Source organism: Canis aureus, chromosome 34 (genome assembly GCF_053574225.1).
Source record: "Canis aureus isolate CA01 chromosome 34, VMU_Caureus_v.1.0, whole genome shotgun sequence".
In the NCBI taxonomy this organism is placed as follows: Eukaryota; Metazoa; Chordata; class Mammalia; order Carnivora; family Canidae; genus Canis; species Canis aureus.
The window spans coordinates 15,542,917-15,555,525 of record NC_135644.1 but is presented as its reverse complement, the minus strand read 5'-3'; the positions used below and the strand labels follow the sequence as shown (position 1 = coordinate 15,555,525).

General features: G+C 36.2%; 1 protein-coding gene across 6 annotated transcripts in view; it reads left to right on the top strand.

Annotated features, from left to right (window-relative positions):
• The window catches only part of ERICH2 (glutamate rich 2), a 37,504-nt gene that overhangs the window by 15,500 nt on the left and 9,395 nt on the right, over nt 1–12,609 (top strand). The window lies entirely within an intron of this gene.

Genomic DNA, 12,609 nt, shown 5'->3' with positions numbered 1-12,609 from the left:
GATACATTTTACATTTTACTTCCACATATACTATAAACCCTATAATACATTGTTATTATTTTTATTTTTAATGGTCAATCTTTTTTTTTTAAAGATTTTATTTATTTATTCATGAGAGAGAGAGAGACAGAGACAGAGACACAGGCAGAGGGAGAAGCAGGCTCCATGCAGGGAGCCTGACGTGGGACTTGATCCCAGGTCTCCAGGATCACACCCTGGGCTGAAGGCAGATGCTCAACTGCTGAGCCACCCGGGCTGCCCAATGGTCAATCTTTTAAAACGTTTTTTTAATTGGAAAATATCTTTTTTGGAACACATTTCTGGTGTTCTTCATAGCTTTGTGTAGATCTGAATTTCTACCTGATATGACTTTCCTTTTACTGAAAAACTTGCTATAGTATTTTTTTTTATAATGCAGTTCTGCCAGCAGTGAATACTCTTGGCTTGCATTTGTCTGAAAAAGTCTTAATTTTATCTTCATTTTTAAAGAATGTGTGAGCGAGAGATTTGTAGGTTGCCAGGTTTTTGTTTCTTTTTTTTTTCGGTACAGATGGTCCCTAACATAGTGGTTCAACTTGGAATTTTCAACTTTACAGTTGTGTGAAAATGATTCACATTCAGTAGAAACTTTGAATTTTTATTTCTTCCTTGGCTAGTGATATGTGTTATGATTACTCTCTCCTGATGCCAGGCAGCTGCAACTTCCTGCCAGCCATGCCATCATGAGTATAAACAACTGATACACTTACAACCATTATGTTTTTCTCTTGTAGTACAGTATTCAATAAGTTATATGAGATATTCAATACTTTGTTATAAAATAGGTTTTGTTAGATGATTTTGCCCTACTGTAGGCTAATGTAAGTGTTCTGAGCATGCTTAAGTTAGGCTAGACTAAACTGTGATATTTGGTAGGTTAGATGTATTAAATGCATTTTCAACTTATTTTAACTTATGATGCATTTATTGGGATATAACCCCATCATAAGTTGAGGAAGATCTGTACTTTGAAAAGGTGCTTCATTGTTAAATAGTTTACATAGTTTCAGACAGATGTCTACTATTATTACTTTTGTCCATCTATATATATCTTCTTCTCAGACTTTAAAGTTTTTTTTTTAAGCAGCTGGGGTGGCTCAGCAGTTTAGCGCCGCCTTGGGTCCGGGGTGTGATCCTGGAGACCCGGGATCGAGGCCCATGTCGGGCTCCCCGCAGGGAGCCTGCTTCTCCCTCTGCCTGTGTCTCTGCATCTCTCTCTCTCTCTCTGTGTCTCTCATGAATAAATAAATAAAATCTTTAAAAAATAATAAAAATAAAATAAAGTTTTTTTTCTTTTGTATTGTTATTTTTTGGCAATTTGATGATGATATGCCTTGATGGCGTATCATCTTGCTTCTTAGAACTATGAGTTTATAGTTTACACCAGATTTGGAAATTTTTGTTATTAAATCTTCAAATAATTTTTTTTTTTTTTACCTCTGCTCTCCCTCTCTTCTTCTGGGCTACAAGTTAACGTGTATGTTAGACCACCCAGTATTGTCCCAAAGGTTACTGATGTTCATTTTTTTGTTTTGTTTTCTCTATATATTTCATTTTAGAAATTTCTATTGCTCTGTCTTCAAGTTCATGATCTTTTCTTTGTAGTTATAATCTGCAGTTAATCCCATCCTCCCTTCCTCTCTCCCTTTTTCTCCATGTGTGTCTATAAAATTTCAGATATTTATCATCTCTACATGTTTTATGTAAATATTTTTATATTAAATTCTTTCATCATGTTCATATTTTACTTTTGAGCATATGACATAATAGCTATTTCAACATGCTTGTCAGCTATGCTATCATTTTTGTAATTCTGGGTTGATTTCTATTGATTAAGGTTTCTTTTTTTTCTTTTTTTTTGTTTTAAGATTTTATTTATTTTCTCATGAGAGAGAAAGAGAGGCAGAGACACAGGCAGAGGGAGAAACAGGCAGAGGGAGAAACAGGCTCCATGCAGGGAGCCCGACGTGGGACTCAATCCCTGGTCTCCAGGATCATGCCCTGGACTGAAGGTCGCGCTAAACTGCTAAGCCACCTGGGCTACCCTTGATTAAGTTTTCCCCAGTGTATGGGTCATATTTTTATGCATCTTTGCATGCCTGGTACCAGCATAGGCAGGGAGCATTTTTTACTGAATCCTAGACATTATAAATTTTATGTTCTTTGATACAAGTTTTATCATTTTTCTTTAAATATTTTTGGACTTTGATCTGGAACATAGTTGAGTTTCTGGGAAGCAGGTTTCTCTTTTCAAGTATTGCTTTTTAAGCTTTGTTGGGAGGGTCCAGAGTCTACCTATATTGTAGGTAGACTACTAAGGCAATGCCCTAATGAGGACTCTTCTCAGTGCTCTGGGTATTAAGAGGACATTCCACTCTAGCTAGAGAAAACATGAGCTCTCTTCAGCCCAGTGTGAGATCCCTGTTCATTCCAGCAATTCTTTCTCTAGCCTCAGGTAGTTTCTGAATACACATACGCAGATGAATTCCAGGCAAAGACTCAGAAAGACACCTGCAGATTGCTGGAGCTCTCCTGAAAATATAACATTGGCCTCTCTGAACTTCAACCTGTTTTATTTCAACTCAGACCACTGGTCTCTGGATGCTCCCTGCCTATGCTGGTACCCAGAAACAGCCCACAGCTGTAAACTGAGGCAATCAAAGGATCCATCTGTTTCCCTTCTCTCAGATCATTCTCCTATGACATTTGATGTCAATTACTGAAAACTCTTGTTTCATATATTTTGTTCAATTTTCTGGTTGTTTCAGGAAGGAGAGTAAACCTGGTCTCTGTTAACTCCATCATGGCTAGAAGCCTCAATTAGATTTTTAGCATAAAGATAATACTAATGTGCTTGCCTTTTAATATAATTAACCCAAATGCTAGCCATGGAATTATATAAAGAAATCAGGGCAGCCCTGGTGGCTCAGCAGTTTAGTGCCGCCTTCAGCCCCAGGCATGATCCTGGAGACCCGGGATCCAGTCCCACATTGGGCTCCCTGCATGGAGCCTGCTTCTCCCTCTGCCTGTGCCTCTGCCTCTCTCTCTCTCTGTCTCTCACGAATAAATAAAATCTTTAAAAAAAATCAGATACAAAAAAAAAAAAAAAAATCAGATACATTTATTATATTTTCCTCCTCAAATAAAGCATATATAGAGAGTTTTGAAACAATATTATAAGGTGCTTCCAACAAGGAAGAAAAAAAAATTGATGCCAAATATTGGAAAGATTTTACTTAACTATATTTCTTTGATTGAACATCTAAATTATTCATGAATCATAGAGCATTCAAAGGCCCTATTTGCTGTAACCAAACTCTTTAGAGTTGCTCATTTTATTTCTATTTATTTTTTGACATTTAATTATAAAAGTAATCCATGACTTCATTTTCAGATAAATATTCAGACAATATGAGATTGTTTATTTTCATATCTTAGGCTATACCTATGCATAAGCTCTTTTGTTTTCAGAATTCATCCCTTTTTAATTTTTTCAACTTTTAATTTTTTTTAAGATTTATTTATTCAAGAGTGAGAGAGTACAGGGGTGGAGGTGGGGAGAAGGAGAGAGAGAGAGAAAGAGAATCTCAAGCAGACTCCCTGCTGAGCATGGAGCCCGATGAAGGGCTTTATGTCATGACCCATAAGATCATGACCTGAGCTGAAATCAAGAGACAGACACTTAATTGGCTGAGCCACCCAGGCACCCCTCAACTTTTTATTTTGAAATTTTTCAAACCTATAGAAAACTTGAAAGATTAGACACAAACCAAGGAACAGACTCTTAACTATAGAGGACAAACTGATGGGTTACCAGAGGGGTCATGGGTGGAAGTATGAGTGAAAGGTAATGGGGATTAAAGAGTGTACTTGTGATGAGACTGGGTGATATATAGAATTTTCAAATCACTATATTATATACCTGAAACTAATATAACACTGTATGTTAATTGTACTGGAATTAAAACAACAACAAAATAAAGGTGGTTAACAACTAAAATCAAAACATGAATTATCATGAAATCCTTACTGGAAAAAAATCCAGCTATAAAAGCATTTTAAAAACAAATTGGTAAGTCTCAATTTAAATGTAATATTTTATTGTAGAATTATTGTTAACTTTCTTAGATGAGTTAAGGATATGATGTTACATTGAAGCATTAACTTATTCTTAGGAGACCTATGCTCTAATAGTTCAGTGTGAAGTTTTACAATGTCTGAAACTTATTTTGAAATGTTTCTGTGAAAATTATATATGTAGGTTATATCTATACATTATCTATCAAAAGAGAGATAAAGCAAATGTAGCACAATGTTAAGAAATATTGAATCTAGATAAAATGTGTATGTGTTCACTGTTAGTCAATTTTTTTATCATGATAAGTGTACTCTTTAATCCATAATATTCCATTGTATATATACCACATCTTTATCCATTTATCTATCAGTGAACTTGAGCTACATCCATAATTTGGCTATTATAAATAATGCTGCAATAAACATAGGGTGCACGTATCTTTCTGAATTAGTATTTTTGTATTTCAGGAGCAAATACCCAGGAGTGTAAATGCTGGATCATATGGCATTTCTATTTTTAACTTTTTGAGGAAACTCTATACTGTTTTCCACAGTGACAGCACCAGTTTGCGTTCCCACAAGCAGTGCAGAAGGATTCCTGTTTCTCTGTACACTTGCTGTTTCTTGTGTTTTTTATTTTATCATTCAGACAGGCATGAGGTGGTATCTCATTGTAGTTTTGATTTACAGTTTGCATCATCAAAGGATGATGAGTGATACTGAGCATCTTTTCATGTGTCTCTTGGTCATCTTAACATTTTTTTGAGAGAAATGTCTATTCATATCCTGCCCATTTTTAATAAGATTATTTGGTTTTGAGGTGTTGAGTTGTATAATTTCTTTATAGGTTTTGGATACTAACCCTTTATCAGATATGTCATTTGCTGATATCTTCTTCCATTTAGTAGGTTATCTTTTAGTTGTGTTGATTGCCTTCTTTGCTGCACAGAAGCTTTTTATTTTGATGTAGTCCCAGTAGTTTATTTTTGCTTTTGTTTTCCTGGCTTGAGGAGACATATCTAGAAAAATGTTGATATGGTTGATGTCAGAGACATTATTGCCTGTGTTCTCTTCTAGAATTTTTATGGCTTCAGGTCTTATATTTAGGTCTTTAGTCCATTTTGAGTTTATTTTTGTGTATGGTGTAAGAAAGTGGCCCGGTTTCATTCTTTTGCATGTATCTGACCAGTTTTCCCAACACTATTTGTTGAAGAGACTGTCTTTTTACCATTGGATATTCTTTTCTGCTTTGTTGAAGATTAATTGACCATATAATTGTAGGTTTAGTTCCTGATTTTCTTTTCTGTTCTGTTAATCTATAGGTCAGTTTTTGTGCTAGTACCATATCGTTTTGATTACTATAGCTTTGTAACATAATTTGAAGTTTGGAATTATGATACCTCCCGTTTTGCTTTTCTTTTTCAAAATTGCTTTGGCTATTCAGGGTCTTTTGTGGTTCCATACAAATTTTAGGATTGTTTTTTCTAGTTCTGTGGAAAATGTTGTTCATATGTTGATAGGGATTGCATTAAATATGTAGATTGCTTTCGGTAGTATAGGCATTTTAACAGTATTTGTTCTTCCAATCCATGAGCATGGAATGTCTTTCCACTTATTTGTGTTGTCTTCAAATTCTTTCATCAATGTTTTATAGTTTTCAGAATACAGGTCTTTCATCTCTTTGGTTAGGTTTATTCCTAGATATCTTATTATTTTTAGTGCAATTATTGATGGGATTATTTTCTTTATTTTTCTTTCTGCTGCCTCATTGTTACTGTATAGAAGTGCAACAGATTTCTGCACATTGGCTTTGTATTCTGGGACTTTACTAAATTCATTTGTCAGTTGGATTTTCTGTATATATAGTATTGTTGCATCTGCAAGTAGTGAAAGTTTTACTTCTTCCTTACTGATTTAGGTGCCTTTTATTTCTTTTTGTTGTCTGACTTCTGTCTGGGACTTCCAGTACTGTGTTGAATAAAAGTGGTAGGAGTGGACATTTTGGACTTGTTCCTGTCCGTCCTTAAAGGAAAGCTCTCAGTTTTTCCTCATTGAGGATAATGTTTGTTGTGTGTTTTTCATATATGGCCTTTATTATGTTGAGGTATGTTCTCTCTAAACCTACTTTGTTTGGGGGCTTTTATTATGAATGGATATTATACTTTGTCAAATGCTTTTCCTGCTTGTATTGAAATGGTCATGTGATTTTTTTATACTTTCTCTTTTTGATGTGATGTATCATGTTGATTGATTTATACATACTGGACCATTCTTGCATCCTGGGAATAAATCCCACTTGATAGTGGTGAATGATTTTTTAATGTATTGTTGGATTTTGTTTGCTATTATTTTATTAAGGATTTTTACATCCAAAAAAATATTTTTGCATCTATGTTCATCAGAGACATTGGCCTGTAGTTCTCTCTCTTTCAATCTCTCTCTCTCTCTTTGGTGATATTTTTATCTGGTTCTGGTATCAGAGTAATGCTGGCTTCATAGAATGAATTTGGAAGTTTTCCTTCCTCTTGTACTTTTTAGAATAGTTTGAGAAGAATGGGTGTTAACGCTTCTTTATATGTTTGATAGAATTAGCCTCTGAAGCCTCTCATCCTGGACTTTTTGTTTTGGGGGAGTATTTTGTTACTAATTCAGTTTCATTGCTGGAAATCCATCTGTTCAGATTTTCTACTTATTCCTGCTTCAGTTTTGGTTATCTGTTTACAGGAATTTATCCATTTCTTCTTGATTGATTTGTTGACATAAAATGTTTCATAACATTCTCTTACAATACTTTGTATTTCTCTGGTGTTGGTTGTTATTTCTCTTCTTTCATTTCTGATTTATTTGAGTCCTCTCTCTCTCTTTTTCTCTTTCTCTCTCTTTATTAGTCTGGCTGGAGGTTTATCAATTTTGTTAATCTTTTCAAAGAACCAACTCCTGGTTTCACTGATCTGTTCTGTTGTTTAGTATCTATATCATTTATGTGTGCCCTAATCTTTATTATTTCCTTCTTTCTGCTGGTTTTGGGTTTTGTTCTTTTTCTAGCTGCTTTAAGTGTAAGGTTAGGTTGTGTATTTGAGATTTTTCTTGCTTCTTGAGGACATAAGCCTGTATTGCTATAAACTTGCCTCTTAGAACTGCTTTTGCTGCATCCCAAAGGTTTTGGATTGTTGTGTTTTCATTCTTGTTTGTTTCCATGTACTTTTTGATTTCTTGGTTGACCCATTCATTATTTAGTAGCATGTTGTTTAACCTCCTTGTATTTGTGGATTTTCGAGATTTTTTTCTTATGGTTGATTTCTAGTTACATAGTGTTGTGGTCAGAAAAGATGCATTAGGTATGACTTTGATCTTTTTGAATTTGTTGAAGCTTGTTTTGGGCATGATATGTGATCAATTCTGGAGAATGTTCCATGTGTACTTGAAAAGTATGTGTATTCTGCTGTTTTAGGATGGAATATTCTGAATATTATCTATTAAATCCATCTGGCCCAGTGTGTTCAAAGCCACTCTTTCCTTGTTGGTTTTCTGTCTAGATGATCTGTTCATTGATGTAAGTGGGGTGGTAAAGTCCTCTACTATTAATGTGTTACTATTGATTAGTTTATTTGTTACTAACTGTTTTATATATTTGGGTATTCCCATGTTAGGTATATAAACATTTATAATTGTTACATCTTCTTGTTGGATTGTCCCCTTTATTATTATGTAATGTCCTTTTTTGTCTCTTGTTATAGTCTTTTTTTTTTTTTTTAACGACTATTTATTTATTCATGAGAGACACTGAGAGAGAGGCAGAGAGAGAAGCAGGCTCCATGCAGGGAGCCTGACGTGGGACTCGATCCCGGGACTCCAGGATCACGCCCTGGGCCAAAGGCAGGCTCTAAACCACTGAGCCACCCAGGAATCCCTAGTCTTTGTTTTAAAGTCTAGTTTGTTGGCCATCAGGGAAATACAAATCAAAACCACAATGAGATACCACCTCACACCAGTGAGAATGGTGAAAATTAACAAGACAGGAAACCACAAATGCTGGAGAGGATGTGTAGAAAGGGGAACCCTCTTGCATTGTAGGTGGGAATGCAAGCTGGTACAGCCACTCTGCAAAACTGTGTGGAGGTTCCTCAAAGAATTAAAAATAGATCTTCCCTAGGACCCAGCAATTGCACTGCTGGAGATTTACCCCAAAGATACAGATGCAGTGAAACGCCAAAACACCTGCACCCCAATGTTTCTAGCAGCAATGTCCACAATAGCCAAATTGTGGAAGGAGCCTCGGTGTCCATCGAAAGATGAAAGGATAAAGAAGCTGTGGTCTATGTATACAATGGAATATTACTCGGCCATTAGAAACGACAAATACCCACCATTTGCTTTGACATGGATGGAACTGGAGGGTATTATGCTGAGTGAAATAAGTCAATTGGAGAAGGACAACCTTTATATGGTCTCATTCATTTGGGGAATATACAAATTAATGAAAGGGAAAAAAGGGAAAGGAGAGAAAATGAGTGAAAATATCAGTGAGGATGACAAAACATGAGAGACATCTAACTCTGGGAAACGAACAAGGGGTAGTGGAAAGGGAGGTGGGCGGGGGGTTGGAGTGACTGGGTGATGGGCACTGAGGGGGGCACTTGACGGGATGAGCACTGGGTGTTATGCTATATGTTGGCAAATTGAACTCCAATAAAAAAAATTTTAAAGATTAACAAAATAATAATAAAAAATAAAGTCTAGTTTGTCCAATAAAGTATTGCTACCTTGGCTTTCTTTTGACATCCATTTGCTTGATAAATGTTTCTTCATCTCCTCACTTTCAATCTGCAGGTGTGCTTAGGTCTGAAATGAGTCTCTTGTAAGCAGCATATAGATGAGTTTTTTTTATTCACTTTGTCACTCTATATCTTTTGATTGGAGTGTCTAGTCCATTTATATTCATAGTAATTATCGTTAGATATGTATTTTTTGCCATTTTGTTACTTATAGTTGTTTTTATGTTTTTTTTTCCCTGATACTTCTCTTGCTCTCTTTGTTGGTTTTCTTTAGTGATACACTTGGGTTCCTTTTTCTTTATTCTTTGCATATCTATTAGTGATTCTTGATTTGTGGTAACCATTGGGTTTATTTTTTTAATTTTTAAAAAATTTTTTTAATTTTTTAAATTTTTTTTTAAATTTAAATTCAATTTGCCAACATATGGTATAACGCCCAGTGCTCATCCCATCGAGTGCCCTCCTTAGTGCCCGTCACCCAGTTACCCCCTCCCCCCACCCAACTCCCCTTCCACAACCCTTTGTTTATATATAATATCTTCTATGTATAGCAGTCTATATTAAGTTGATGATCACTTAAGTTTGAACCCATTAATTACTTCTCTCCTCATCATGCTTTAGGTATCTGGTGTCATATCTTATCTCCTTTCATTTTGTGAATCCCTTGAATGATTTTTTACAGAAGTACTTAGTTTTACTGTTTCTCTGTCTCCTTTTTTTTTTTTAGTATTTTTTTAAAATTTTTATTTATTTATGATAGTCAGAGAGAGAGAGAGAGAGGCAGAGACACAGGCAGAGGGAGAAGTAGGCTTCATGCACCGGGAGCCCGACGTGGGACTCGATCCCAGGTCTCCAGGATCACGCCCTGGGCCAAAGGCAGGCGCTAAACCGCTGCGCCACCCAGGGATCCCTCTGTCTCCTACTTTTTATACTTTCACTATGGTCTGTCTTTTCCACTCAAAAAGTTTTAATATTTCTTGTAGGGCTGATTTAGTGTTCATGAAATCCTTTAGTTTTTGTTTGAGAAATTCTTTATCTGTCATTCTATTCTAAATGATAGCCTTACTGGATAAAGTATTTTTGGCTGCAAGTTTCAGCTGACAAATCTACTGCTAGCCTCATGGGGTTTCCCTTCTATGTAACTGTTTTTTCTCTTGCTGCTTAAAAAAATTTTTTTGTCATACTTTTTGCCATTTTGATTACTGTGTCTTGGTGTGGATCACCTTTGGTTGATTTTGTTGTGGGATCTCTGTGCCTCCTGGGTCTAGATATTTGTTTTCATCCCCATATTAAGGACGTTTTCAGCTGTTATTATTCTTTTTCAGGTAAATTTTCTGTCTCCTTTTCTCTCTGTTCTTCTTCTGGGATCCCTATAATTTGAATGTTATTATACGTGATGGAGTCACTGATTTCCATGTCTATTCTCATTTTATATAATTCTTTTTTCTCTCATTTGTTCAGTCTGATTATTTTCCATTACTTTGACTTTTGGTTTATTAATTTGTTCCTCTGCTTAGTCCAGCCTGCTATTTATTCCATCAAGTATATTTTTAATTTCATTTATTGTGTTATTTCTGATCGTTTCTTTTTCCTGTGTTAAGGATCTCACTGATATCTTCTACTCTTTTCTCAAGTCCAGTGAATATCTTTATGATCATAACTTTAAATTCTCTATCAGACATATTACTTATATCTGTTTTGCTTAGGTCTCTTGGGGTGATTTTGTCCTGTTCTTTCATTTGTGACATATTCCTCTGTCTCCTCATTTTGCCTGACTCTCTGTGTCTGTTTTTTTGTGTTAAGAAAGTTAGCTACAGGGCAGCCCAGGTGGCTCAGTGGTTTACACCGCCTTTGGCCCAGGGCATGATCCTGGAGACCCAGGATCGAGTCCCATGTCGGGCTCCCTGCATGGAGCCTACTCCTCCCTCTGCCTGTGTCTCTGGCTCTCTCTCTCTCTCTCTCTCTCTCTCTCTGTGTGTGTGTGTGTGTCTCATGAATAAATAAAAAAACTTAAAAAAAAAAAAAAGAAAGTTAGCTACAGTCTCTTGCTCTTGAAAGTACTGGGCAGGATGTGCACTTTTAACTAGGTGGCACTGGTCCTCCACAGGGGATGCATAGCCACCACAGATATAGAGCTCGTTGACTGCTTGGCAAAGCACATGTGGGCAGGAGGTGCTCTTTTAACAAGGTGCACATGTCCTCCATGAAAGGTCAGGAGAGGCAGTGTTGGCAAAGTTTGTGGGGGTTTTCTGGGGGAGCTGATGTGCAACACCAGAACCAAGTCAGGCCTGGCTGGAGGGGTGGGGTGCGGTGTAAACAAGCTAGATAGTGAATGCCAATGCTGTGCTGGTTCCCATGGGTGGGTTGTGTGTTTATGATGAGGGGCAAGGGAGGGAAATGGAGTCTTCCAGCGGATTTGTTCCTGGAGAAGTTCCTCAGCAAACTCTGAGCTCTGTAACTAACTCTTGCTCCCATAGGCTCCAGGCCCTTTTAAGCTGTTTCAAAGCTGGATCTCCACAGGCTGTTTGCTGTGCTGTCTCTTTAAATGGTTGGGCCTCAACTTCCTATTGCCCTTTGGGCTCTTCCAGAGCCAAGCCTGCTGATTTTTAAAGTTCTAGGCTTTAAGTCCCTATGGTTTAAGTCCCTTTAAGTCCCTAAGCACTCACAGAATTCACCTCCTCTGATTTTCAAAGTCAGATGTTATGGGGATTCTTCTTCCCCTTGGAAGCTCCCCCATGTGATAGTCTGTGTCTCATACCTCTTCATGCCCATGGCTCCCTCCCCCAGTGTTCAGTTCCATTGACTTTAAGTTCCCAAAGAGTCCTCACCCTTTCTATCCTCTTCAATGTGGCCTCTTCTCTAGATACAGTTGTGGAGTTTGTTTGGCTTCTCTTTGGTTCATCATCTGTGTTGTTTGCAGGGATGAGTGTTATCTAATTGTATCTATCGGATGAAGTGAGCTTAGGGTCCTCCTACTCTGCCATCTTCCCGGAAGTCCTAACTCCTTATTTTGAATGTCACAAATAATTTAAAACCAGTTTTAAAAAACGTTTTCTCACTAAACTTTAGCTTGACTTTGAACTTTTAGGCAATTCTCATCAAAGTCTTTAGCCAAATTTCACTGTATTTTGAACTATTAAAAGGAAATCCTTTAACAGTATATTTGTGTTAACACAACAAAAAAATATAGGTCAATACAAAGGACACTTTGAAATTGATTCCATGTTCTTGTCATTTTCTGAGGCTAGTATTAATAGCATAATGCTTCATTAGAGTAGATCTTAGTTGATATTGAGAAATTCTTGTTAATTTTGTTAGATGTAATAACCATAGTGTCATTGGGTTTTTAAAGTGAAATGAGATGATATCTGTAAAAGGCTTTAAAATAATCTAGGCAGGCAAAATAATAATAATAAGTAATAAATAAAATAATTTAATTTTTGGAGGTGAGAATTGGGGACATGTACTTCTTTTACTATTTTTTCTACTTCTGTGGATATTTAAATTTCCCATAAAGATATTAAAAACATAAATAGTAACTGTATATTATATTGATCACATTCTCTATGATCAATTAAACTACACATTGAAAATAAAAATGACTACAATAATAAAACTACTTTTAAAAAAAAGATTTTATTTACTTATTTGAGAGAGAGCACATAAGAAGGGAGAAGGTCAGAGGGAGAAACAGACTCCCTGCTGAGCAGGGAGCCCC